We start from the raw sequence: 25,674 nt of genomic DNA on the forward strand, positions 1-25,674 counted from the left end.
ATATACATCAAACTTTGGAAGAAAATAGATGTCAGCCAAATTAAGCTTCAGCATTGATGGTGAAATAAAAACCTACCATGATAAACAAAAGTTAAAAGAATTCACAACTAGAAAGCCTCCATTACAAAACATACTCAATAAAATAATTCATGAATAATTCATGAAGAAGCCAGGCACAGTGGTGCATGCCTGTAATCCCTGCATTTTAGGAGGCTGAGATAGAAGGATTGTGAGTTCAAAGCAAGCCTTAGCAAAAAGGTGCTACGCAACTTGGTGAGACCCTGTCTCTAAATAAAACACAAAATAGGGCTGAGGATGTGGGCTCAGTGGTTGAGTACCCCTGAGTTCAATACTTGGTACACCCCCAAAAGATATTTCATGAAGAAGAAATTAAAAAGAAAAGTGAAGACCAAAAAGGGAGGAACTACACCAAAAGAACAGTGAATCAATGAAGAGACTAATTCAAATTAAAAAACAGACAAAAAATCAAAATGATAGGGAATAAAAATCATATCTCAATAATAACAATGAATGTAAATGGCCTAAACTCATCAAAAAACATACTGCAAACATGAAAAAATATCCATCATCTCTAGCAATAAGAGAAATGAAAATCAAAACTACTCTAAGATTTCATCTCACTCCAGTCGAATGCCAATTATCAAGAATACAAGCAATAATAAGTATTGGTGAGGATTTGGGCGAAAAGGTACACTCATACATTGCTGGTGGGACTGCAAACTGGAGCAACCACTATGCAAAGCAATATGGAGATTCCTCAGAAAACTTGGAATGGAACCACCATTTGACCCAGCTGTCCCACTTCTCAGTTTTTACCCAAAGGACTTAAAATCAGCATGCTGTAGTGAAGCAACTCAATTCACAATAGCTAAACTATGGAACCAACGTAGATACCCTTCAACAGATGAATAAAGAAGAAATGTGATGTATCTACACAATGGAATATTTCTCAGTTTAAAAGAAAAATGAAATTATGGCATTTACAGGTAAATGGATGGAGGTGGAGAATATCATGCTACGCAAACTAAGCCAAATCCAAAAGACCAAAGGCCAAATGCTTTCTCTGATAAGTAGATGCTGATACATACTGGAGGGGGGATAGTGGGGAAGAATTAAGGAGCTTTGGATTGGACAGAGGGGAGTGAGGGGAGTAGAGGGTGTGTGGGGTGGGAAGGACAGTGGAATGATATACATGTATGATTACATTACTGGTGTGACTGTACCATGTACAGCAAGAGAAATGAGGAGTTGTGCTCCATTTGTGTATAATACATCAAAATGCAATCTACTGTCATGTATAACTAATTATAACAACTTTAAAAACATTTTTTTAAAGACAGACTAGACTAAAAAAAGGGGCCAACAATATGCTGTACCCAAGAGACTCACCTCATAGGCAAAGACATCCACAGACTGAAGGTAAAAAGATGGGAAAAAACATATCATTCACATGGATCTCGGAAATAATCAGGGGTTTCTATCTTCATATCAGATAAAGTAGATTTTAAACCAAAGTTAATCAGAAGGGAAAACGAAAGACATTTCATACTGGTTAAGGGAATCAACAAGAGCTAACAATAGTAAACATTTATGCCCCACACAATGGAGTATCTACGTATATCAAAAAAAAAAACTTTCTCAATTTCAAGAAGCAAATAGATCACAATACAATAATACTGAATGACTTTAACACACCTCTCTCACCACTGGATAGATCCTCCAAACAAAAAATAAAGAAGGTATAGAACTAAAAATTACAATTAATAGTTTAGACTTAACAGACATGTATAGACTATTTTATCCACCAAGAACTGAATATACTTTCTTCTCAGCAGCATATGGATCCTTCTCTAAAACAGATGGCATCTTAGGCCACAAAGCAAATACCAAAAAAAAAAAAAAAAGAGAGAGAGAGAGAGAAAGAGAGAGAGAGATAATATCTTGCATCTTATCAGAACAAAATGGAATGATATTAGAAATCAATGATAAAATAAAAAATAGAAGCTACTCTAACATCTAGAGACTAGATAATATTTTATTGAATGACAAATGGATAACAGAAGAGATCAGGGATGAAATAAAAAATACTTAAGAGACAAACCAGAATAGCAATATGACATATCAAAATATTTCCTTAAATAGAAAATCAATAAATAAATAACAAAATAACAAAGCCCTAGAAAAAGAACAAATCAACACCAAAAGGAGAAGACAGGAAATAATTAAAATCAGAGCTAAAACAGGATGAAATTGAAACAAAAGAAACAACCCACAAAATCGACAAAACAAAAAGTTGGTTTTCTGAAAAAGTAAAGAAAATTAATAAACCCTTAGCCAAGCTAACAAATAGAGAATACTCAAATTACTAAAATTCACAATGATAAAGGAAATACCAAAATGGACACTACTGAAGTACAGCTGATAATCAGAAGCTATTTTGAAAATTTATACTCTAACAAAAAAGAAAATCTTAAAGAGAATGACGAATTTCTAGAGACATTATGACCTACCCAAATTGAATCAGGAGGACAAAGAAAATTTAAACAGATCAAATCAAGCAATGAAATAGAAGATGCTATCAAAAGCCTACCAACCAAGAAAAGCCCAGGATCAAATGGGTTCTCACCTGAGTTCTACCAGACCTTTAAAGAGGAACGAATATCAATCCTCCTAAAATTAATCCATGAAACAGGAAAGGAGGGAACCCTTCCAAACTCATTCTATGAAGCTAGACCACCTTGATACCCAAAATAGACAAAGACACATCAAGGAAAGAAAATTTTAGACCAATATCCCTGACAAACACAAATGTAAAAATTCCTAATAAAATACTGGCAAATCACATACAAAAAAATATTAAAAAGATAGTGCACCATGGTCAAGTGGGATTCATCCCAGGGATGAAAGACTGGTTCAACATACAGAGAAATCAATAAACATAATTAATCATATCAATAGACTCAAAGACAGGAATCACATGATTATCTCAATAGACACAGAAAAAGCATTTGAAAAAAACCCAGCATCCATTCATGTTCAAAACACTAGAAAAATTAGGGATAACAGGAACATACCTCAACATTGTGAAAGCTATATATGCTAAACCCAAGACTAACATCATTCTAAATGGAGAAAAATTGAAAGCATTCCCTCTAAAAACTGGAACAAGTCTGGGATGCCTTCTTTCACCCTTTTTTTCAACATAGTCCTGGAAACTCTAGCCAGAGCAATAGAAAGAAATTAAAGGGATACAAATAGGGAAAGAAGAACTCAACTATCCGTATTTGCTGACAACATGATTCTATATTCGAAGACCCAAAAACTCCACCAGAAATCTTCTTGAACTCATAAGTGAATTCAGCAAAGCAGCAGGATATAAAATTAACACCCATAAATCAACTGCATTCTTATACACCAATGATGAATCAACTAAAAGAGAAATTAGGAAAACTATCCCATTCACAATAACCTCAAAGAAAATAAATATTTGGGAATCAACCTAACAAAAGAGGTAAAAGACCTCTACAGTGAAAACTACAGAACACTAAAGAAAGAAATTAAAGATGACCTTAGAAAATGGAAAGATCTCCATGTTCTTGGATAGGCAGAATTAATATTGTCAAAATGACCATACTACCACAAGCACTAAGCAGATTCAATGCAATTAGTAGCAGTGAATTCTATCCTCAGCACCACAAAAAAAATAAAGATGTTGTGTCCACCTAAAACTGAAAAATAAATATTAAGAAAAATAAGAGGGGCTGGAGATGTGGCTCAGCGGTAGCGCGCTCGCCTGGCATGCGTGTGGCCCGGGTTCGATCCTCAGCACCACATACCAACAAAGATGTTGTGTCCGCCGAGAACTAAAAAATAAATATTAAAAATTCTCTCTCTCTCTCTCTCTCTCTCTCTCTCTCCTCTCTCACTCTCTCTTTAAAAAAAAAAAAAAGAAAGAAAGAAAAATAAGAGGCTCAGAATAGCCAAAGCAATTCTCAGCATAAAAAATGAAGCAGGAGGCATCACAATACCAGACCTCAAATTATACTACAGAACTATAGTAACAAAAATAGCATGGTATTAGCAGCAAAACAGACATGAAGACCAATGGTACAGAACAGAAGACATAGAGACAAACCCAATAAATACAGTTATCTCATACTAGACAAAGGCATCATAATATACAGTGGAGAAAAGATAGCCTCTCAACAAACGGTGCTGAGAAGACTGAAAATCCATGTAATAAAATGAAAATTAGACCCCCATCTCTCACCCTGCACAATACTCAACTCAAAGTGAACCAAGGACCTAGGCATTAGATCAGAGAAGGTACCTTGCTTCTACTAGAAGAAAAAGTAGGCCCAAATCTCCATCATATCAGCTTAGGAACCAATTCCTCAACAAGACTCCTAAAGCATAAGAAGTAAAATCAAGAATCAATAAATGGGATGGCATCAAACTAAAAAGCTTCTTCACAGGAAAGGAAACAATCAAGAATGTGAAGAGAGAGTCTACAGAATGGGAGAAAATCTTTAACACCTGCACTTCAGATAGAACACTAATGTCCAGGATATATAAAGAACTCAAAAAACTTAACACCGAAAAAGAAATAACCCAATCAATAAACAGCAAAGGAACTAAACAGGCACTTCACAGAAGAAATACAAATGGTCAATAAATATATGAAAAAATGTTCAACATCTCTAGCAATTAGAGAAATGCAAATTAAAACACTGAGATTCCATCTTACTCCAGTCAGAATGGCAATTACCAAGAACAGAAGTAATAATAAGTGCTGGCCAGGATGTGGGGGAAAAGGTACACTCATACATTGCTGATGGGGCTGCAAATTGGTGCAATCACTATACAAAAGCAGTATGGAGATTCTTCAGAAAACTTGTAATGGAACCAGTTTGGGCCAGTTATCCCACTCCTGGCTCTATACCCAAAAGATTTAAAATCAGCATACTATAGTGACATAGCCACACCAATGTTTATAGCAGCTGAATTCACAATAGCTAAGGTATATAGAACCAACCAAGGTGCTCTTCAACAGATGAGTGGATAAAAAAAAATGTGGTATACATACACAATGGAATATTACTCAGCTATAAAGAAAAATGAAAATATGACATTTGCAGGTAAATAGATGGAACTGAAGACTGTCATGCTAAGTGAAATAAGACAAATCCAAAAAACCAAAGGCTCAATGTTCTTTCTGATATGCAGATGCCTCACAATAGGTGTGTGTAGGTGGGTGGAGATTCACCAGATTGGATAGGGGAAATGGGAAAAGGGAAGGGGGATGGGAATGGGAATAGGAAAGACAGTAGAATGAATTAAACATAACTTTCCTGTGTTCATATATGAATACACGACCAGTGTAATTCCACACCATGCACAATCACAAGAATAGGAAGCTGTGCACCATGAATGCATAACATGATAAAATACATTCTGTCATGTCTAACTAAAAAGAGAAAATTTTAAAAAGAAAAAAAGAGTTGTGAAAGATGGAATTAACTTCCTTATGATGCTCACCTGATCTTTATACTTTAGGTTCTTTTCTTCTTCTTCTCTAATTTTATTTTTATTAGTTCATGAAGAAACACAAGAGTGTTAAGATGCTTTTTCCAAAGTTCAAGGGTTTGTATGCACACAGCCCTGGGCCACCATGAACTCAGAGATGGCACTTTAAGAGCATGCACAGCACCCACAAGGGTTGCACAGACTTTGACCCACAACATTGCTACTTACTTGTCTTGCTGCTCTTTTAGTCTCTATGGTTCTGGGGAGACAACCACCAACTTGTTAAGCATGCTCTGAAACCTAGGTGTTATGGGGCTGCAGGTTCTGAAATTCAGGTATCTTCCCCCAAATTCCTAGATGGACACCCTAACCTTCAATATCTTGAAATGTGGACTGTATTTGGACACAGGATCTTTAAAGAGGTGATAAGGTTAAAATGAGGTTATTAGGGCCAGTCCTAATCCAATGTTATAAGAAGAGAAGATGGGACACAGAAAAACAGAAAAGATCATGCTCACATGGCAAGAGGCAACTTATCAATAAGCTGAGAGATCACAGAAGAAACCAACCCTGCTGACAGGCATCTTGATCTTGGACTTCTAGCCACCAGAACTGGGAGAAATAAAGTTCTGTTGTTTAGCCACCCCATCTATCTGTGGTATTTTTTTATGGCCGCACTAGCAAACTAATTCAATGGCAAACACACTTCACTATAAAATCCCATGACCAAGGAGAGATGCTACATGTAAATTCAGTCCTAAAGAATTTTTGATGGCTTCAGGGTATATCTCAAGTAATCTCATCTCATTTACTGAGAAAAAAATACATTTTTAGGGGCTGGGGATGTGGCTCAAGTGGTAGCATGCTCACCTAGCATGCATGAGGCACTGGGTTCAATTCTCAGCACCACATAAAAATAAAATATTGTGTCCACCTAAAACTAGAAAATAAATATTAAAAAATACATTTCTAATAAGCATCTCTATAGTTTAATCTAATTAAATCTTTCACAATACCAATAGTAATGCACTCTTAGACCCCTTTTTCTTTGCTAGAGCAATCACCAAGATTTGTTGCCTTTCTCTTCCCCTCCACTAAAGTATTTTCAGTACTATATGCTAGAGTGATCTATCCCAAGGCTCCAGTGAGATGAAGGTCAAACTTAAATCATGTTTTCCTCAAAATTTCTTCCCAAACTGATATTTCTAACCAATTTAAAATCAAAGTATTACTATTTAAGGTCTCTGAAGATACCATGCAGCCTCATATCTCCACACCTATGCATGAGCTATCATCCTCTGACCATCTGGAAAACTCCTAATAATACTTCAACAATCAGAAGAAACTTTCCCTCCTCCATGAAGTCTTCTGAAAACCATTATCAACCCCTAAAATGTAACTAACTCTCCTCATTGCTGTAATTATTTGTGAAAGGATCTGTCTCCTTCATTAGACTGTGAGGTTCTGATACCATGATCTGTACTCACATTTGACTTGCATATGCCCTTGCAGAGCTCCCAGTATGTGGTACTTATAAATATACACTGAATAAATGAATGCCACCAGTAAATCCATACCAACTCCTACCAGTGTGGCATAAATCAGGTTTTACACTAATCTAATCAAGTCTTCCAATACCAATATAATGTACTGTTGGACCTTTTTCGTTTGCTAGAGCAATCACCAAGATTTGTTGCCATTCTCTTCCTAGAATTATAACTAACTAATCAGTGCTCCCCATCAACTTGAAATCTCATAGACTGTAGTAATAACAAATCCCACCATTATGTAAAACTACAATATATCCACAAAAAATACGGGGCAGGGGGTACATTTTGTATTATTTAATTTGAAATTCACTAACAGGCAAAGCTAAGCTTTGGTGACGGAAGTCAGAACAGCACTAAGGCAAATGGGGTAGGGTTGATGTCTTAAAAGAAATACAAGAGAACCTTATGGGGTGCTAGAAAGTTTTTCTATGTTGATCTGAGGGTGGTGGTTACACAGGCATGTACACATGTAAGAGTTCATCAAGCAGCATACTTTAGATTAGTACACTTAACTGGAATGCATGTGATATACTTCAAAAGCGTACATTCTATCTATGGTACTCACTTATTCTACTCCCAACCCAGAGTCAGTACTCAATGAACATCTGTGACTGAATGCCTAACCATTTTCTAGAAAGAGAAGCAAAATCTAGCCAAGCAATTACAATCAAAGACTTGGTTGGAGCTGGACTACAGGAAATACAACATTCCCTCTCACAAACAAGAAACTTGCTTCAGCCCAGAGTTGCACTATGCCAAAAGGTTCTATACAGGTAGCACTTCCCTCTCCTACAACTGGCCTGGTGGGAAACATAATCCCTAGATACTCAGCCCTATTGTTAAGGCATATGATCCCAATGGCATTTCAAGATGGGAGGGGGGATATGGAATTTTACAACTGGAAGCTCTTCCCTACTACCTGACACACTGGCAATAATATCAGAAGAAAGCCTCTTTCTGATAATTTTCATTTAAATTTTCTGTGACTGTTTACCTGTCTGGCAAACTCCTATTGATCCTTCAAAACCCAATTAACTCTTCTAGGAAGTTCTTCTTAAAGAACTCCTAGGAAGTTAACTCTTGTTAACTCTTCTAGGAAGTTCTTCCTAAATTCTCTACCTGCCTCTATGTTCCTTTCACTATTCTACTTACTTTGTTTCACTGCAATTTAAATATGAGTCTTGTCTATTTCCTGGTGATCACATTTGTCACCCTAACCTTAAGTGCATGGCAAGGCTCTTATGAAGTATGCAAGTGTCTGCTGAACTGACTTGCAACATGACTAACACTGGACGTGCCTTCCCATTCAAAGGCCCAACTCCAGATTCCCAAAATAAGTGGTATTTCCCAGATAAGGCACAGTCTGTACTCAAGAAGAAGGAGTGAAAAAAAACTATAAATATTCTCTAGGACAATATTATTTTTAGTGTTGTGGTCACCAGTCTCTCAGAACGAACTTCAGGGTAGTAAACTGGAGACGGAATGACTTAAGTGAAGATTATGGGATCTACCATGTAAGCTACAATTCCAAAGAGATATGATGCAGCAGACATGGTTCCAGAAGCAGTGGGTTCACTTACTTCATTGCAGGTGTTCCTGAAAAACAAAGTCCTAGTGCGCAAGGACCAGCCGCGAGGTGCTGTGAGATCAGAGGGAAAAAAAAGCAGATAGATCTAGGATTGCACAAAGTACAACTTACTGGGGGGGACTTATTGACAGAAGCATGGTCCTAGAGGCGGGTAGCAACAACAGTTGGGTTGGGCTGGGGGTGTAGATCAGTGTTAGACTGCTTGCCTAGCATATGTGAGGCACTGGGTTTGATTCTCAGCACTGCATAAAAATAAAATAAAGGTACTGTGTCCATTTACAACTAAAAAAAATAAAAAATAAAAGACCAGTTGGATTCCAATTTGAGTTAGCAAGAGGGGTGTACATGGGTGGGGACAAAAACTTCATTCTGGCTGGAACAAACCTGGTTTATTTTAAGACAATATCAGGGGCTGGGGATGTGTCTCAAGTGGTAGCACGCTCGCCTGGCATGCATGCAGCCCGGGTTGGATCCTCAGCACCACATACAAAGATGTTGTGTTCGCCGAAAACTAAAAAATAAATATTAAAAAATTATCTCTCTCTCTTTCTTTTTTTTTTTTAAAAAAGACAATATCAAAGAGTCAGGGGTATCCCTGTAGTCAGGGTCTGACTGTAAAGCCCCACATATGACTCTAATGGTTTTATCTATTTATGGCTTTCTGGGAAACTATGCAGGAAAAACCAGACAGGGTTAATTAAGTGGCAATCATAGTGATTATGAGTCAAGATAGCTATAGTTGTGTCAAGCTAAATCCACAAAGGAGGGTCTCCAATGACCTGCACTTATAAACCTATAAGAACAAGTAATTGGTTGTGCACAATGGCACTTGCCTTTGATCCCAGCAACTTGGGAGGCTGGGATGACTGCAAGACCAGCTTGGGTAACTTAGCAAGGCCCTAAGCAACTGAGCAAGACCCTGTCTCAAAATAAAAAACAAAAAGGACTGGGAATGTGGTTCCATGGCTGCATACTCCCGAGTTCAATCTCTGGTATCAAAAATAAATAAATAAATAAATAAATAAATAAGTAAATAAATAAATAAATAAAATTTAAGAAGCAAGTAATCATGTGAACAGGAACAAATTATTTTACCTCCCTGTGTCTTAGTTCCCTCACCCATAATATATAGGTAATAATAGGTACCTACAACCTCACATGTTAAAGGATTCAAGGAGACACTAAATACAAAATACTTAGTGCCTGGCATACCATAATAAGCACTCCATTAATGTTTGTTCTAATTATTGCAGCTCTGGGATGGAACAATGATGTGTTGGTTTTACTTGGTCCTATCATACGCCTGCCCTTCCTGGTACTGGGCCAAATCTACTCCAAAGGGCTCTCCCCCACTGGCTGCTCTGTTTGCACAGCTGATTCCTCCTCCAAGCAGGGCTTCCCTTAGGCCCTGGACACACCAACCCAGCAAAGTTCCCCTCCTCTTCCATTCTCCTAATGAAAACTTAGTAGTTTCCTGTTTCATTTCCTTAGTGCTCTCCCTGTCAACAGATTAATGACAGCAAACTGATCAAATACACAAGTCCCTACAGTCACTCTCTTAATATTCTTACAGGTAATCCAGTTAAATAATGAAAACTTCAAGAATTTCAGGCTTTGCTATCTAATGTTAAATAAATCCTTCCCTCTATCCATCCCCTTTCTTTATCTTTCTTGCTTTCTTTCAGGGAGAAGGAGGGTTGCTTGCACTACAAGTCACAAAATATAGGTACTCATCTCACCTTCCCCGTGAGGCAAGCCCTTCAGTTGCCCAAAGTAGTTTTGCCCATGGGCTTAAAAAGCTCCCTACAGGGCTGTAGCTGTGGATCAGTGATAGAATGCTTGCCTCGCACAGGTGAGGCACAGGTGAGGCACAGGTGAGGCACAGGTGAGGCACGGGTTCGATCCTCAGCACCACATAAAAATTAATTAATTAATTAAAAAAAAAAAAAAAGCTCCCTACAGTACTGCCCTGCCACTAGCTCCCCAGTCTTCATTTAACACCAGGGAGTAAAACTACCAGTCCACTAAAGTTTAAGGGCATTTATTGAAACATAGCCCATGACTATAGTGAACAGCACTGCGCTCAAGTTAGGATCCTGCTTTCCACTCTGGTAGACTGCCTCTGGACAGCTATACCTCCACACTGCTCTTCCCACAAGCTGTCATACTTCTCCAAGTTGGTGGGTCACAACTAGCATTTCTCTTCAAATTTAAAAAATGTAAATAACAACAGATGAGTTTTATATTTCAATAAAACTATTTTTAAAGACTACAGAATAGAAAATATAATTACCACAAAGAGTAAGAGTAAATACCCAGCTTTGAAATCTTTGAATCAGCTGTATGTATGTGTAATGGGAACAACATCATGCTTTTATTACTGTATGCATGGTTACAAGCTTTTTTGTGGGAGGAGGCAGAGCAGACTCTCCAGCCTGTTCCATTTCCAGACCTTCAAAGGTCTCTAGCTGAGGTTAAAACAAGCCTTCTCACTGGGGCAGTATGGCCTCACCCAAGGGAAACAGCTGTTTTGGGAGGGAAGTGAAAATATCTTGTTTAGGGGCTGGGGTTGTGGCTCAGTGGTAGAGCGCTCGCCTAGCACATTCAGGGCCCTGGGTTCGATCCTCAGCGCTACATAAAAATGAATAAAATAAAGTTATGTGTCCGACTACAACTAAAAGAAAGAAAGAAAATATCTTGTTTATGTATTAAGCAGATGTACATACAGCATATGAACAGATATCAGATATACAATATACACACTATAAATTACATTTTCATGGATAGGAGAGCACTAATGTTAAAAAAAAAAAATCCTTAAAGAAGCAACAGTGAAGAGAAAGACTGGGTTAAAAGAATTTGTTTCATGAAGCCAACTTTGTAGATTCTGCATCTAGATGGAAACAGCATCGCATTCACTTATTTCCCTTTTGTGTTGTGTGGGTGCGTACACACACACCATGCACGGGCTCATGAATGCATGCATGTGTGCATGCATGTTTACGGGGATGTCAGGGAGAGCAGGGACTACTATAAAGGACATAATCCTAATGTTCCTGTTCCCCAGGTTAAATCCCATGCTCAGGTTCACGGGAAAAGATGTTGAGTTCGTTTTTTTGTTTTTTGTTTGTTTTTGTTTTGTGGTACTGGGGATTGAACCTAGGACCTTGTGCATATGAGGCAAGCACTCTACCAACTGAGCAATATGAACTTCTACCCGTTGAGTTCAGTTTTGCACATGGGACAGGTGAGTGAAGCTGCCTACTATGTGGCAGGAAATAAAGATGTAAGTCACAGGAGATGGTGGGGATGGAAATACAGATAGTACAGTCATCAAGATTGGAAACAAGAAAGAAGTCAGCTCTAGAAGAAGTTTAAAACTTAGGGCAGAGGACCAAAAAGACATGACTTTAGGGGTAGACAGAGAGGTCTTGATAGTGGAAAAAAAATAAAATCCCAAACTATATAGTAATCAGTGGTCCTCAAAAAATAACAGAAAACTCCTAACTCCTAAAGTTACAGATGAATTCAGAGCTCTGAAAATCTGCTCCCAAAGTTTCATTAATACTATAACACTGTCTTAACTAAAGAACAAGAGTCATCTAATAGTTTTAATCCCAAGATGGAAAATAACTGTCAGGACAAAACCTCTCTTAGCCTCAGGGAGCATGAAAAAATAGGTGTGCATTGGATGTTCTATTTGAGAACTTTGCATGAGTCTTCTAAGGCTGATTCCAGGGCTGTAATGGAGTGCATGGAAGTGGGTAAGCAGAGAATGAGGACCAGGAAGCTGAGCTACATCATTATCACAGTGTTTTCATCTCAATTTCTGAAATCCTGTGACTAACAGATCAAATTAATGAATACTGAAAGGTAAGGACACATGGTAGATAACTTGATTCTATGCAAACTACTTGACTGCATTCTAATGGATGAATAGAAAAGGGGTTATAAATAACATCTGTATGAGAAAAATTTAAACATTATGAGTGATATATTTATGTAGGAGAATGACTTTTAGGGTAAATATGTAAAAGTCTTTACAAATGAAGTGTCTCAAATGTTATTCAGCAAAAAAAAAAAAAAGGAGTTGAGAAAGTTACAAAGCAAATTTGACAAAATGTTAATAACTACTGAATTAAGGTAAAGAGTAGATGGGTGGTTAGAGTACTATTCTATATATATGATACTTTTCAACATACAAAATGGGCTGGGCACAGTGTTGCACACCTGTAATGCCAGTGGCTCAGAAGGCTGAGGCAGGAGGATCATGAGTTCAAATCCAGCCTCAGCAAAAATGAGGCGCAAATAACTCAGTGAGACCTTGTCTCTATATAAAATACAAAACAGCGATGAGGATTGGCTCAGTGGTCTAGTGTCCCCGAGTTCAATCCCTGGTACCCCCTGACCCTGCAAAAGATATGAATGGGGAGATATATATATGCTTTCAAGTATAATTTTTTTTTTAAATTTCTGTGTGTCCCAGAATGAAAAGCTGGTCCAAAAATGCCTCATGAGGCTGGGGCTGTAGCTCAGTGGTACAGCACTTGCCTAGCATGTATGTTTGAGGCAAACTGGGTTTGATTCTCAGCACCACATGTAAGTAAAATAAAGATCCACTGACAACTAAAAATAATAATTTTTTAAATGCTTCATGATATTTTAAAAATACGATTCCCATTCACACATAAATTTATTTGGTAAAGAGAAATTATTTTAAGTGTAAAAACCAAGTCAGGTTCTATGCCATAAAGTTATTTTCTTAAGTTGTTACTATAAATTAAAAATACTGGGCTAGGGCTGTTGCTCAGTGGTAGAGTACTTGCCTAGCATGTGCGAGGCACTGGGTTCGATTCTCAGCACCACATATAAATAAATGAATAAGATAAAAATCCATTAACATCTAAAAACAATTTTAAAAAATATTTAGTTTTATTCTTAAGGTACTCCTTTCACATGTTGTTGGATACTTTACCTGGATTCTTTATTTTACCTGGATTTTTTATTTTAAAAGGTTGTACTAGTACTATAGGGTTTGACACAGATGCCAAGAGATAAAGGAAACTTATTTATTTGTGCTAATATATACAGTATGGATAAACCAAACCCATAGAAGACTTACTTTTTAAATTCATGCACTTTAACTTTAATCTCAGAGTTCTGATTAAAACTGACCAAAAAGTTTCATTTCCATCCACTCTCATCCCCAAGGGAGGTTTTATTTAATGATTTAAAAAAGAGAGAGAGAGAGAAAAGTAAACAAAATAGAAATGTTTTAAGTACTCAAATATAAGTACCTGAGAAAAGGAAAACTAACTTGACTGGAGGCAAGTATTTATTGAAGACCATCTATGTACAAATCTCTATCAGGAATTCAAAGTACAAAGAATGAATGTTGCACCTGCAGGGACCCCAATTTTGTTGGAGAAATCAACCATACAGAAAATTAAAGAAAAAAAAATAATGGCTGGTCCTGTCTTTCCTTGTCCTGGCTCTTAGCCACGCCATCACAATAGTCTCCTAATTCATTACTCTATTGGCAGGACCCTCTAAACCAGTGATTCTCAAACTTGGGTACAAAATGGAATTCCCTAGGAAGTAAGTAACAATCTAATAACTGAGTCCCTCCTCCAGAGAAGCTGATTTGATTGTGTGCAACAAGGGCACATATATATATACACATTTTTTTCCATACTGGAGATTTAACCTGGGGTGCTTTAATACTGAGCTACATCCCCAGCCCTTTTTGTTTTTTATTTTGAGACAGGGTCTCACTAAGTTGCTTAGGTCCTTGCTAAGTTGCTGGAGCTGGCTTTGAACTTGTGATCCTCCTGCTTCAGCCTCCCAAATTACTGGAATTACATGCATGCACCACAGTGCCCGGCGATTCCCTATTTTTAAAAATTATAATATCTAATTCTTATCATGCTTACAACACCAGGCATTGTTCCAAGATTTGACATAAATTAACTCATTTGCTCAAAACAACCATGACATGTTATTCCCACTTTAGATGAGGAAACTGAAGCACAAGGAGGATCACACAGTCAGTAAGTGGCAGAGCTGAGATTCAAACCCAGGTAGTTTGTCTACAGAATCTATGCCCTTCTCCACTATGCTATAATGACTGCTTATTCACTGTCAGGCCACCATCCTATTAATAAAGCTAATCATGGTCTTCTGAGAAATTTACTTACAAATTTAATATTAGAGATGTGAAGGATATTTAATTAAAGCAAGGAACTATCCTTATGTCATAAAAGGTGGAATTTTAGAAGGCAGTAGAAGTAGATAACTGATTGCAAAAAAAGAAATGGAAGTTTTTACAGAATAACACTAAGAAAGACAAATTCGGTAAGACGCACCCCTGGAATTTTTAGAAGCATTTGTAAGGAGGGACAGAACACAGGAGTAAATGTAAGCTTTCACAGAGGTACCATGGGCAGGACCCATATTTTATATGTAACAGTGGGAAGTAAGATAGTAGCACCCAAGGAAAGGCAGCACACTGAGGTGGCTTAAGAATACAGGACCCTGGGCTGGAATTGTGGCTCAGCGGTAGAGCGCTCCCCTAGCACGGACAGGACCCAGGTTCAAAACTCAGCACCACATAAAAATAAATGATTTGTGTTGTGTCCATCTACACACACACACACACACAAAAAAAAAAAAAAAAAAAAAAAGAATACAGGACCCGAGCTGGGGTTGTGGCCCAGTGGTAAAGCACTGGCCTAGCATGTGCGAGGCACTGGGTTGGATCCTGAGCACCATATAAAAATAAATAAATAGAATAAAAGTATTGAGAGGAAAAAAAACCCCCACTTAGTGGCTTTAAAACAAACATCTATTTGCTATGAAACCACTGCATATTTATTTCAAAAGAAAAAGTACCTACCTAGAAGTGACACACATTGCTTCCACTCAAATTTTATATCCAAAGCAAGTCACACAACCATGTCCAACTTCAAAGTAATGGAAGTACAATCCCACCATGTGTCCAGAAGAAAAAGAATCAGAATACTGGTGAAAAACCCTAACCACCACCACACCAGGCAAGAACCAAACTCCACATCTGGCACAAAGTAAGCACTCAGTAATGGATAGCTATTATTATTACCATGATTCCTGAGGGGTCTGGAACCTATTCTAATAACCCCAAGTCATAAAAGTAAATAAGCTGAATAAGTAGATGAGAAAAAAATCTTATCATGCACATTATTTGTAATAAAGCAAGGTGAATGTACAGTATCTCATCATGATATAAGGGGCATGACAAACTTTCTAGTAAGCAAAAAATAGTGACAATTACCAAAACAGTATAACAAGGATTTAACCAAAATATTTCTAGTAAACAGACAGTAAAAAAGTTTAACTAAAACAAAGCCACTAATTTTTACTCATTTAAGACAAGTAAAATTTTGTTGATAATATCTTCACTGTTTTAAAGAACATTTTAAAATTATACAGACTTTCAAAGATATACTCCTAATCTCAGAACACTTTTTCCCCATAAAATCTTAAGGGAAATTCTTCTATGTGACTTTTCAAGACCCCCTAACCCTTGGAGGTTAGGTAAGAAATCCTATACAATAAAATGAGAATTGATTTAATCATAAATTAGCCATAGATTAGCTCTGTGGCTTCACAAAATATGTACATGACAAGGCCAACTTCCATCATCCATCAAATGATGAGACAGGACTAGATCCTCAGAAGTAACTTCCTACTCTACTCTACTGCATTCAAAAAAAACAGAAGGAAGCTTTATTTTAGGAGAATCTAATTATAATGTCAACATTTGTAAGATCTGGTAACTCTTACATCTTAAACTAGAATAACTGCCTCAACCACACCAATAACAGCAGCAACAAAATTTAGTTTAAGAGTAAACATGCAGCTGGGCACCATGGCAAATGCCTTTAATCTCAATGGCTTAGGAGACTAAGGCAGGAGGATCACGAGTTTAAAACCAACCTCAGCAACTTAGCAAGGCCGTAAGTAACTTAGCAAGACCCTGTCTCTAAATAAAATAAAAATATTATAAAGGGCTGGGAATGTAGCTCAATGGCTAAGTACCCTTGGACTTAATCCCCAGTACTGAGGAAGAAAAAAAGAAAGAGTAAACATGCAGCAGGGAGCCATGGTATACATATCCCAGCTACTTGAGAGGTTGAGGCAGGAAGATCATGAGATCAAGGCCAACCTGAGCAACTTGGCAAAAACCTGTCTCAAAAATAAATAAAGAGTGAACATGCAACACAATCAATAATACCCAGAGAAGAGGCCAGCTAGTATGAAACACTGCAAAGAGAGAAGAATGGACAGAAAATGACTATTATGGGCAAATAAGGAAACTGGTATTTGTGTATGGCTTATGAAATCATTGTCTTTTACTAAGATCTCCAACATTCCAGCAACCAGCAGCAGTGATGAGAACAAACTCCAAGTAAGGAACCTCCAAACTTTTTAAGTTTGGGATCTGTCAAACTATCAGACCTCAATAGATGGGTTTTCCCATTCTTTATAAAGACCTCATATCAAGGATTCAAATCACATGTCCAAAGATCTAGAACTTGAAACCCTTTGGAGAAAGTTAAACAAAGGAGCCCAAAGCAGAGGTTACAAAATGTCAAGCCCCCAATCAGTGATATTCATGCCATTTTCAGTTAAACAGAAGCCCTTGCCCAGACAACCTACCACATCTTCACTCACTGAATCCTGAGAATGGGAAAACAGAGTTGATTTATAATAAATAACCAATGAAAAACAATACTGCATTAACTCATGCTATAACCAAAACAAATACAGCAGCATCATAAATTTTGCTTAGTTGGCAACTCTAGCCATAATCTTTAAAGAATCTCTAACATTCTAAGCCTGTGAACTACACTGAACACCATTTTCTCTCTTTCTTTAAGAATCACTGCCTAAATGACCAATAATTTCCTTCTTGAAAACCTCAAACCCAGCAAATATGTTTAATAAAACTGTTATTTGGTTCGACTCATTTTATTATGACTGAACAGCATTTTAAAAAGGTATGATTCTACATGTGGACCTTCACTTAACTTCTATAGCCAAGATTCCATCTACTCATCAATGACAAAATAATTTCCAATTCTGCAATGGATATTGATGAATATACTAGAATCAATGCTATCCTTGGTTTTTTGGAGTTTAAAAATTGACATTTAAGCAGATGGAGAAGGGAAAAAAAACTATGTGTAACTCTGAATAAGCAAAAGAAATCCCAACTTTTATCAAATTAATTCTTAATTATATAGGAAAGAGACAGGAAAAAAATCAGTCTTTCAAGGGAGCAAAAAAAAAACAAAAAATAAAAAACAAATTCCCTTTATACACTATTAAACCATCCTATAAGACTACTGACAGAAATACTTTATAGTAAAATTGACCTGGAATACTTTAAAGTAAAAATCTCACTACTTAAGTAATGAGAGCCCTCATAGTCGGCATTATTTCTAATGAAAACTGGAGAACTATAGTACTGCATTTACAAGAAAGTCTCAGAAGCCACCCTGAAAGACACCACACATGTTAGCCATGCACTGGTTACCTTACTGTTCATTAGGCTTTATGAGACACAGTGAAACTTATTTTCTGATCCTACTATTTTCTGAACATTTAAATCGACTTCCAGATAAAAATAAATAGGTAAATACAAATGGGTAAACAGTGTCAAGTTTAATTAAATGACCTGCTTACTTTCATTTTAGGTTAAAGGGCATTCTTGTTCCATATTATATTTTCCCTCACAGCTGAAGAAAAAGAAAAAAATCTACCATTGCTCCAAAGGAAGTTCAAACTAAAGGGTCTAGAACTGCTGTCCAATACTAGTGCCACCAGCCATATGTGGCCATTTGATTTTAAACTAATATCAAATACAACTTAAAATTCTTTTCTTCAATTATACTCGCCACATTTTAAGGGCTCAAAAGCTCCATGTGGCTAGTAGCTACTTTGCAGGTGCAGGACATTTCCATCGTAGCAGGGAGTTCTCGACAGTTCTGGTCTAGAACAATGTCTCTCAAACTTCAACTACTTTAACTTAAACTTTAACAGCTTGTTTATAAAAAAACAAATTTTAACAGCTTGTTAAAATATAGATTCCTGGTTCTCCAACTCAGGTAGTCAATTTCAGTAGGTCTTACATTACAAATTTCAATGTAATGAGGATATTTATGCCCATCACTTTAAATACTGCTCTAGGTAAAGGACTAGCTTTTGTTTTTGTTCTTTCCCAATCCATCATTTCTAAAACAGCAGAAAAATGAATTACTAAGAAAAAATAAAAGAATATAAACTAATTTTTTATTATTAGTTTTAATAGCCAAATCATTTTTCTAGCAAATGGCTATAAAAGCATCTACATGCTTCTTTATAAGGCCTGTACAGACCTAACAGTCCATAGACCTGCATAAATCTATGAAATATTTGGAATAGCCAGATCTAGAAAGTCTTATTTTACATTTTTACAATCATCTTTCTGAAGCTTCTCAGTAACAATCTCTTTTATGTCCTCTATCACTTCCTCAACATATTTTAAAAATCCAAGGCAAAACTGTTAATTCCATTAAGCAGCGCATACCTAAGACCCATAAAGAAATACTATACCCGGTTTGCTTAAAGAAGCAATCTGATGGTGTCATCATTTATAATGTGATCTGATTCTGTCCCACAATCAGCAATGATGACAGCTTAACTTTTTCATGTGAACCCTAATTGAATTTAGACTGCTAACGCTGCAAGAACGGTTAAGCCAAAATATACAACGAAAAATAATAGTCTCTGTGTTATGTAAAATTTATTTCAATAAATAAAACCTATGATCTGAACCTAGCTGGCCAAACATAAGCTTTCAAAGGATTTCTGAGAACAGAGATGATTTTTCTTGAACCCAAAATAAACAGGCCTGGTACATTTCTTTACTCCTGTACACTTAAGGAAAGACAAACCAGTGTCAGTGCCCTGTACCAAACTGCCTAAAGCTAAGGTATTTTCCCTAGTCTACATATCAAAATAAACTGACTCTTTTACTCAACTTCTGGACTGGACCAACAAATGGACTTGTATAAAAAAATCACCAGGATAATTTGAAGTTCAGTCAACCTCCTAGAGCTGCTATTAGAATGTTCTTGTTGCTCTAGAAATTTATCAATTTGTTTTTATTTCAATAAGTCATAAAATAAGGCCCTGAGAACTTTAGTATGACATACTTTTTCTATAGTAATGCCTGATTTAATGGAACTTTATATATATATATATATATATATATATATATATATATATGCATGTTCTCTGTGAAATAATGTTCACAGACATTATTTTAAGAGAAACTTCTCTTAATAATAGAAGTTACAAGACATCTCACAAAAAGTCTGGGAAATATAAAATAGAGGAATTCTTTTTAATTATTCCACTTCAATATAAGAAAGAAGATCCTTTCTCTCCTAATGTATTGAATGAAGCAATAATAGAATGAATACAAAGTAGTATTCAAAGCAAGAAAATGTCACAAGCTTTTGCCACAACCACCCCTTCTGACCTATTGGCTGAGGCAGATGGCTGAAACCAAGAGGCACAGGACTCTGTAAAACTGTCTTGCAATTGTCCCATATTTCTCATTCCAACCTTTAACTGTATGAGGTGGCAAGGATATGCAACAGCTTCCATAAAACCATAGGGAGGGAAGAATTCTGGGGATAAACCTAGAGAATATCTGGAAACTGCCCAGAGGGATGCGGAAATAATTCACAGAGCCCAAGCCAACTGATAGAGGCTGAGACCGCAGGATGTGCCAAAGGGCAAAAAGGCCCAAAGAAATTACCCTCCAGACAGAAGATTTTGCTCCTGCAAAACAACTGTTTTTGGAATGGCCTAAACCAATAATCCTTAATTCCCACCCCATCTCACCATCACCCACAAATGGGTGGAAAAGAATAGAGTAGGAGAATGGTTTGAGAATCACAAAAAGCAATGACTTCTCTTCCTATAAAAACATACTCAAATCTAATTTTGCATACTATTTTGTGGCATTCTAGCCCAACTAATGACTCCCTAGGGGTCTATGAGCCCTAGAATAAAAAGCCTCAATCTATCTAGGTAGAAACTAACAGTTATATGTTACCACAGTAGTTAGACCTTCTTTTAACCTGAATCCTGGCCTTTTGTATAAAAGCAATTGTGGAATTAAAAAAAAAAAAAATTCCCAGAACATAATACTCTGGTCACATAGTATAGAAGAAAATTCAAAACAGACTTAAGTTTTAACAATATGATTAAAAATCATACTATGGATCCATAAAATTAGATCAATGAACACCTCTTCAAGAATCTTAAGAGGGCTGGGGATGTGGCTCAAGCGGTAGCGCGCTGGCCTGGCATGCGTGCGGCCCGGGTTCGATCCTCAGCACCACATACCAACAAAGATGTTGTGTCCGCCGAGAACTAAAAAATAAATATTAAAAATTCTCTCTCTCTCTCTCTCTCTCTCTCTCTCTCTCTCTCTCTCTCCCCTCTCTCATTCTCTCTTTAAAAAAAAAAAAGAATCTTAAGAGACAGAAAAATGAAAATTTCCTTTCACTTATTTAGAAAATTCTAAATCACTTTCTATGTGTGTTTGCATTTATATCCTCAGATTACCTTAAAGTTCTATTTCTAGTTTTTCTGAAATTTTCTAGTACTGTCTTACTATGTTAACTTCTTCTAAAATAATTAGCAAATAAAAGCACCATGAGAACCTGTTAAAAGTCTAGGGTTTTTTTTTTTTTTCTTACTAAAAGTTTTACGGTCCTTTCTTATGACTATAAAGAAAAAAAAGTTCATTAATTAAAACATAAAACCCTGGTTCTGAAAATAAGAGCTATTCAAGTGATGTCATACACAGCATCACAGATTCTCAAAGTCCCAGAATAGAACAATGATGGCAAACCACCTAAAAAATAAAAGTAAAAGGATGTATAGAATCACTATAATAGACTATAAAACCCAACAAATACAGGTACTTCAGGCAAAAATAAACATTTTTCTCTTAATTTCATGCAAATGATTTCGTTCAGAAATGGGAACAGGGATGGATATTTTAAAATAACTTCATTTTACTACCTTCAGGACTTTTATGGAAGTAACAATTTCTCATGAGGGTATCAACGCCTCCACAACGGGAATGAAAGAAAAGAACATTTTGGCAAGGAAAAAGTGACTGCATTCTCTCTCTCTCTCTCTCTGCACTTCATGGTTTATAATGCACCCGGCTATGCCTAAACTCCTAAGTGCACTATATTGAAAGAAAGGGGAAAGGGTGCCCTCACTGTATTTCAATGCCCCTCTTTGGTGACAAATTCCTGAAAAGGAAAACTAAAAATGGAGATGTGTACAGGAGAATTTAGGAAACGTGTGTTGGTTTAGCTAACACCACACTACTAAAACATGATAGCACACTCAAACTTTTAAAGAAATCTTTGGAGAGTGAGTTGCTGGTGAAAATAAAATGTGCTTTGGAACCAGATGATGATTTCAAACTCTGGCTCTTATCATTTATTAGCTTTTATGGGCTTGAATAAGTTAATTCATTTTTCTCAGCTGCAGTCCAGCTTCATGGAGTGGCTATCAAAGGAGGGAAACTTTTTCATCTCTGTAACCCCAGTATATGGCTGAGTGCTGGATACACACCAGGTATTCAATCAATGCTAGTTCTTTTTGCTCCTCTCACAAGTATGTCACATTCCATTGCAAACAAAAATGTTCTCTAGGGAATAGATACCTAAGCCCTAGCCATTATGTATTTCAAAGAGTTTTCAATATAATAACCTGGGACAGGTGAATGCAGGCAGTCCCATAAAATTCTCTGCAGTTTTTCACTTGAATTAAACTAAAACTTTAATAAGTGATATAAGAAACCAAATATCTGTTTTAAGATTTGTGATACTTGGGGGAAGGAGGGAGTAACAGCAGTCTGCTCAGTTTATTTGGATATTGTCATTGTCCCGTAGCAAAGATATTTTTGCATATAGAGACTTCGAATCCTAAAACCTATTCAAAAACGTTCTATGGGTGACTCAAAGTCTTCCCATGAAAGTTGAAAAACATATGTACTCACAGAAAGAGTGAAGCCTAGATTGCGGAACCTCACAGTTTTAACACAGGAAGACTAACCACAAACCTTGCTTGAGACCAGTCTGAACTTCCAAGAAAACCAAAAATTTCTTTGAAACTTCTACAAATTAAAGAGATCTCCAAGACATATTTACCCCAGGGCTTATTATTTCTGATAAGCTTTCTGCAATACTAGATTGGCAAAATTACAAATAAGATGTGGTTCCTAAAGAGAAAATTTTGCTTCAGATTTTCTTTAGTATTTGAAATCATATAAAAGGAACATCAATAAATACAAAACTCACTGCCAAAGGATCTTCCAGAAATTGCAGCAGGGTTAGTTCTGATTTTCCCACTTCACTTCTAACTGGTCCTTCAACTTTAGTGTGGTTTCGCCTAAAGTAATACACTGACAAGCACAGAGAACCTCCAACTATATTAATAATAAATTACAAAAATAATCGTAAAGATAGGAATATTTAAAAGTTGTGGTAAAAGTGATCATACTGAAAGATATTGTGTGCTATAACAGAAGGGCTAAATGTGAAAAGCAAAGAAGTAACTACAGAATAAAAACTATGACTCCAGGGAAACTGTAACACCACACTTAGACACAACTCTAATTTCACAAGAGATCTACTCTGCCCATGGACAGACTACACCAAGAACAGCATCACAGTTATTTTACTATGTGGGAGATTCCAAGGCTAATAAAAAGGGGATGGGAGCGAGATGTGTACAGGTTAGTTTTCAGGATCCATTAATCAAGAAAAAAGTTTAAATATAAAATGAATCATAATCCATCTATGAAATCTGCCCTGGGCAGACAGGACTCCAAAATTAGTAATCTCACCACACATTTTCCCAGGCCTTAGGTTAAAGTGTTGCATTGCTTACATGAAACCACCTGCTTTGGTTGGCACAAACCATGTTACTTGACAATTCATGTCTAATCATTTTATCATACACAAATCTCAAGCTTTCTTTCTCCTGCCAGAAAGCCACAAGTTTCACAAAACCCTCTCTCTGAGGTTGCCAATCCGATCTTCCAATCTGGCTTCCAGTAAAACTACAGGGCCATACCCAATGATGGGACAGACTCCCAGGAAGTCAAAATGCTCACAATTAGCCTTGGGAACACAGCAGAGTGGTCTCTGTTCACACTTTTCCAAATGTTATATGCAGGTCCCATGAAATCTATCGAAATTTCAGGGCCTAGAGGGATGGTATTCTTATATACCATTTGGTAAACAATAATCAAATCTATGGCAAGATATTCTGGACACCCTGAAAATTGCAAATATTTAAAATATATTTTTCTCTATTCATGGATCTGTTACACCAGAAATTAACAGTTTTCAAGGGGTGGAAAATAAAGCACACACAGCCCCAGAGATAGATGCTCAGAGATGCCATGGAGTCACTAGAAACCTTGGCCAGATTACTAATGGTCCATAAACCCTAATTTGGAGAACACGGGCCTACAAGCTCAAAATTGAATTATACTGCCTTATTAGATCCCACAGTAGTGAAACCACAGTCATATTAGTCATAACTAAAACTAGGAATACTCTATGTACACAAATATAAAGTGACTGCTTATGCATTTTTAATTGGATCAAATAAAACTGAAGCTGCAAACAAACTCAAATTTCAATTATCTCACTAGTGCGGGGATTTCCTAATAACATCTTTTTAAAAACCAAGAAGCTGCCAACCCTCTGCACATCTGACAGGCATGTCCCTAGAAATTTGGAAACAACGGACTCCGTTACTTCTCAAGAGCCAAGAAAATAAATACCCTGAAGGGAACAATTTTTTCTTTTTATTTTCAAGCTCAAACATGCAATCTAACAGTGCACAAAACTTGGCAGCGGGGTTGCTGGACCCCTCCTGGTCTCCAATATTCAGGGCGAGTGCGCGCTAGTGCGTAAGAAGGGGGCGGGAAGGGTGCACGATCCGAGGACGCGCCGGGGCCCCCGCCCCCTCCCGGAGCAGCAGCCTGGCACCAGCCCACCCTCCTCCACCCCTGCAAACAGACGCAGGACGCAAATAGAGCAACTTCTCTGCGGGGGTGACGGCGGGAACAGCGGTCACCCCCGCCCCTCCCTGGCTCCCGGGGGTCCCACGGTGTCCGCCCCGGGGGACCTCCGATCGCCCCGCCCCGAGGCCCGCGGCCGGGGTCTGCCGGACCCCCGCCCCTGCGCATGGCCCACAGCGGCGCACTCCCAAGGACGGCCGCCCGGCCCGAGAGCGGCCCGAGCGCTAGCGGGAGCCGGGCGCGGCGGAGGCCGGCCCTTCGCCTCAGGCCTCGGGCCGCAGCCTGCCCTCCGCAAGGCCGCCCGCCCGCCGGCCCCGCTCGGACCCCCGCCTGACCGGGCCTCGGCGCCGCCGCAGCCCCTCATCCCGGCTCCATTCATAGGGGCACCCCAGCCCAGCCAGCGGGGCGGGGCCGGGGACCCGCGGACAAGGCCAGTCCGCCGAGGCCGGAGAAGAAAATAAAAAGTTAAGAGAAGAACTTACCTAAAATGGCTCCTGCAGCAGCCAAAATACAAACAGCTATTATTTGGTGAAGTTTAGCTCAGACACCCTGCAAGGACACCCTAACCCAGCGTGGGCCCGCCTTCTCTGCCGCGCCATTGGGCTTCGCCAGCCCAAAACACAAATTTATTGGTCAGCTGGGCTGCCGCTCAGACAGAAGCCCATTTCAAGCTTGCTTGCAGAGGCGAGTGATGGGCTCGCTCCATTGTGCTCGTATTTGCATGGATGTGATCGCGGCTCTGATTGGCCCACGCTGGGGCCGCTCCGCCCCCCGCCTCGAGCCCCCAGCCTCGGAGACGCCGCTGCGCGCGGCCCCGCCCCCCGGGACGGAGC

The 25,674-nt window shown here is 38.0% G+C and overlaps 1 protein-coding gene across 1 annotated transcript in view; it reads right to left on the reverse strand.

Moving 5' to 3' along the window:
- Positions 1–25,400, reverse strand: part of Chd6 (chromodomain helicase DNA binding protein 6) — a 222,271-nt gene extending 196,871 nt beyond the window's left edge. Inside the window, exon 1 of the mRNA XM_026383173.2 lies at positions 25,324–25,400. The gene's annotated coding sequence lies outside the window, so the exon portion shown is untranslated. The remainder of the gene's footprint in view (positions 1–25,323) is intronic.
- Between the last annotated feature and the right edge of the window lie 274 nt (positions 25,401–25,674).

The sequence above is a fragment of the Urocitellus parryii genome, chromosome 6, assembly GCF_045843805.1.
Source record: "Urocitellus parryii isolate mUroPar1 chromosome 6, mUroPar1.hap1, whole genome shotgun sequence".
Classification (NCBI taxonomy): domain Eukaryota; kingdom Metazoa; phylum Chordata; class Mammalia; order Rodentia; family Sciuridae; genus Urocitellus; species Urocitellus parryii.